The sequence below is a fragment of the Vigna radiata genome, chromosome 1 (genome assembly GCF_000741045.1).
Source record: "Vigna radiata var. radiata cultivar VC1973A chromosome 1, Vradiata_ver6, whole genome shotgun sequence".
In the NCBI taxonomy this organism is placed as follows: domain Eukaryota; kingdom Viridiplantae; phylum Streptophyta; class Magnoliopsida; order Fabales; family Fabaceae; genus Vigna; species Vigna radiata.
In genome coordinates this window covers 30,932,722-30,936,998 of record NC_028351.1, presented here as the reverse complement: position 1 = coordinate 30,936,998, position 4,277 = coordinate 30,932,722, and the positions used below count along the sequence as shown (strand labels likewise).

The following is a 4,277-nucleotide window of genomic DNA, read 5'->3' as shown; positions in this document are numbered from 1 at the left end:
GGAAATTTTGGAGTCACATTGTGAGATTTTTGGAAGGGCACCAATTAATTGAAGACTCTCCACAAAGGCACTTTAGGATTAGTCAATTTTTAATTTAGTAGATTAGGCTTTTTAATTTAAGTTTTGTAATTTTGGGCTAATTTTTGTTAGGTTAGACTAAGCCCAATAGTAAAAANAGGTAGTGACATGGCCCTAGGGTTTTTTAAAAATGTGTGGACCCCACCATGGGATGTAACTTTCAGACCTAGGGATTTGGGGAGGCATGAGCCGTCACTGAGGGGTGGTCATCTTTGCTTGAGAATTTTTGAGAGGTTTTGGCTNTAATCTCTCTCGGCCAAGAGAACACCATGGGTCTTAAAACATTTTCTTTGGAAGCTTGAATGATAGTTTTTCTTTACGTTATTTTACTTTGATGGAATGAATGGCATGATTTCTTTTGTTCTTCTTTCTTTGCTGTCACCATGACATTAAAAGGCTAGTTCCTTTCTNGGTGGAATGAAGGTTGATTGATTTGGTGGCTGCAGCATTGCTATTCAACTAAGCTTGTTTTTCTTGCATTTAATGAATTGAAAAGTATATAGATGATGGTGTTTTACGGTTTCTGCTGAGTGAGAATGGATGTGGGGTCCGGTGGTTGGATGCTTGTGGTTGCAATTCATTTTTGAAGAATGAAAGTCAAAAAGGGGCTACTTTCACGTCTGAATTGAATTGGAGCAAAGGGTGTGTTACATTTCTAAGATTGGACACGTTGCAGCACGGTGGTGGTTTTTGGTGAGAGGAATCCTTGATGATGTCTTGGCTTTTGGAACCTTGAAGTCAGTAGCTGCATTGATTGATGGAGGAAAGTGTTTCATTTCATTGCAGAGGTGTCACGGTTTCATTACATTTCCACTTGAAGGGGTATTTAATTTAGTTGGCTTTTAANGGAATTATTGGAAGTGATGATTGATACAGAACGAGTGTTATGGCTAGAAGGGGTGTGTAGAACTTGCTTTGTTTCCTTGATTGAAGAAGTGTTTACATGAGAAAGCAATGTGTCTTGTCATATTAATAGGCTACGGTGCAGTGGTGCAAAAGAAGGATTGAATTCATTCATCTTTTAATTAGATTCCTCTGGTTCTGTGAAAGGCAATTGGTTTATTACAATGTTTAACTTTGAATTGCATTTGGAGTGATGCACACGGCTGCCTTCATTTTTCTCGATGCTGCAGCGTTGCTATTGTCTATTAAATAGCAAGCACCCTGAGACAATTCTACTTTCCTTGGTGCATTGAAGTTTGTCACGGCCCTGCAATGGTTTATTTAAATAACTTGTTTTTTTTATTTTATTTTTTTTCTTCTTTTATTTTACAGTAGTTTATTCAAGTTGTGTTTAAGTTCTATGCATTTTACTTTAGTGTAATTCTCATATGCAAAACTTTCAAACCCCCCCCCCCACTTTGTGTTTGACTCGATGCTGAATCGCAAAATTGGTCTTTGGGAGACGACCTAGGGGTCATTCCCTAGTTTATACTACACTTAAATTGAACATCTAATTTGATTGGGCCGCGACACCCATCAAATTTTGGCGCCATTGTCGGGGACCAACGGTTCAGTATTGAGTCATTTGTCTGTGTTATGTGTCTTGTGACTGTGTTTTGATGTGTTGTGATAGTCTTTATGTTGTCTTGTGTTGTTTCTGTGTTTTGAATTTTTGTGCTATTGTTTCATGATTATAAGGTGTTGTGATTTAGTGCATGACTAGAGGAAATTCTGGAACCATACCATCCTTTGATCCTGAGATTGATAGGACTTTTCATAGGTTAGCTAGGCATTTTAGGAATTTGTCTTTAGAGTCTGAGTTTGAGTCTGTTCCATTAGATATTGTGCATCCCACTGCTGAGAACTCTGTGCATACTGCATCCCCTGCATCTGTTGCATCTGCACTTGATTCTGATTCTGACTCTGTTATTTTTCACACTGAGAACAATATGGCACAACCTCCACCTCGTGAGAGGACTTTTAGGGAGATGGTTGCACCTGATTTCAATATCGAAAGCTTGTGCATCCAATATACTGATGAGGACGTTCCATTTGTTCTCAAGACTGGACTGATCCATTTGTTGCCCAAGTTTCATGGCCTTGCAGGTGAGAGTCCACATAAGCATTTGAAGGAATTCCACATTGTCTGTTCCACGATGAAACCTCATGATGTTCCTGAAGAGCACATCTTCTTGAAGGCATTTCCTCATTCTCTGGAAGGTGTTGCTAAGGATTGGTTGTATGCTTTGGCACCTAGATCCATTACTAGCTGGGATGATCTGAAGAGGTTGTTCTTTGAGAAATTTTTCCCAGCATCCCGGACCACAGCTATCAGGAAAGACATCACTGGGATTAGGCAGCTTGGTGGAGAAAGCTTGTATGAGTATTGGGAGAGATTCAAGACACTGTGTGCAAGTTGTCCCCACCATCAAATACCTGAACAACTCCTTATCCAGTATTTCTATGAGGGTTTGAACAACATGGATAGGGGTATGCTTGATGTTGCCAGTGGAGGAGCTCTTGGAGACACTACACCTGCTGAGGCCAGGCATTTGATTGAGAAGATGGCTTCCAACTCCCAACAGTTTAGCACCAGGAATGATGCCATTGTGGTGAGGGGCGTACATGATGTTGTTGCCCAGTCTTTATCTGCTATTGAAAGCAAGTTGGACAACAAGATTGAATCCCTTACGAAGTTAGTGACAGAGTTGGCAGCTAGCCAGAAACCTACAGCTTCATCCACATATGTTGCACGACTATGTGCTGTTTGTACTTCTCGTGATCACTACACAGATGCTTGTCCTACTTTGCAACCATCAGCTGCCTCTGATGCGCCTCAAGCTTATGCTACTAACATCTACAACAACAGGTAGCCACAACAGCAGAATTATGACTTGTCCAGCAACAGGTACAACCCAGGGTGGAGGAATCACCCCAATCTTAGGTGGAACAATGCGCCACAACAGCAGCAGCAGGCGCCACCCTTCCAGAACGCTGGAGCACCTAACAGATTTGTGCCTCCACCTATGCAACAACACCAGAGGCAACAGCAACAACAACAGCACCAAGAAGCACCTGCCCAACCAGCTGCCCAACCTTCCACTTCTTCTGAGCCTACATTGGAAGAGTTAGTGAGACAGATGACTATGCAAAACCTGCAGTTTCAGAAAGATAATATGCAATTTCAGCAGGAGACGAGAGCTTCTATACAAAGTCTCACTAACCAAATAGGTCAGATGGCTACTCAGATGAACCAGGCACAGTCTCAAAATTCTGATAAACTACCCTCCCAGACTGTGCAGAATCCTAGGAACGTGAGTGCCATTACCCTCAGATCAGGGAAGTAGACTGTTGTGCCTCCTGAGCCCGCTTTTACACCTACACCCGTGCCTGCCACTTGTCCTAGAGAGGANGACCATGACGGTCCACGCAGGGCATGTGAGGTGGGTGGATCTTCTTCTCCAGCCGGTGGTTCTTCTTCAGGTGGACCTTCTCCCTCTTCCACCACCACCGCTGCCGCACCTTCTCCGTTGGTTGACCGACTTATCCCTCTTCCATTCCCTTCACGGGCTCTACCTAGTAAAAAGACTGAAGAGGTTGATAGGGAAATTCTGAGACCTTCAGGAAAGTAGAGGTGAACATACCTCTACTCGATGCCATCAAGCAGATACCCAAGTATGCCAAATTTCTGAAGGAGTTGTGCACGCATAAGAGGAAGATGAAGGGCGATGAAAGGATTAGCATGGGAAGGAATGTATCAGCTCTTATTGGTAAGTCGGTCCCGCACATTCCCGAAAAGTGCAAGGACCCAAGTACGTTTTACATTCCTTGTGTGATTGGTAATAATAAGTTTGAAAATGCTATGCTGGATTTGGGTGCATCTATAAATGTCATGCCATTGTCTATTTATAAATCTCTGCCTCTTGGTCCTTTGCAAACCATGGGTGTGGTCATTCAGTTGGCCAATAGGAGTGTTACCCACCCGACTGGTTATATAGAGGATGTCTTGGTTAGGGTAGGTGAATTGATATTTCCTNNTGATTTCTATGTTTTGGAGATGGAGGACGGTTTCTCTCATGGATCCGCCCCCATTATCCTAGGCAGGCCATTTTTGAAAATTGCCCGTACCAAGATTGATGTATATGCTGGGACATTGTGAATGGAATTTGCTGATACTGTTGTGCATTTTAATATCCTTGATGCCATGAAATTCCCAGCTGAGGACCATTCTGTGTTGAGAATTGATACATTGGATG

The 4,277-nt window shown here is 42.6% G+C and overlaps 1 pseudogene; it reads left to right on the top strand.

Moving 5' to 3' along the window:
• LOC106761556 overlaps positions 1-4,276 on the top strand; it is a 5,798-nt pseudogene extending 1,522 nt beyond the window's left edge.
• The last annotated feature ends 1 nt before the right edge of the window (position 4,277 follows it).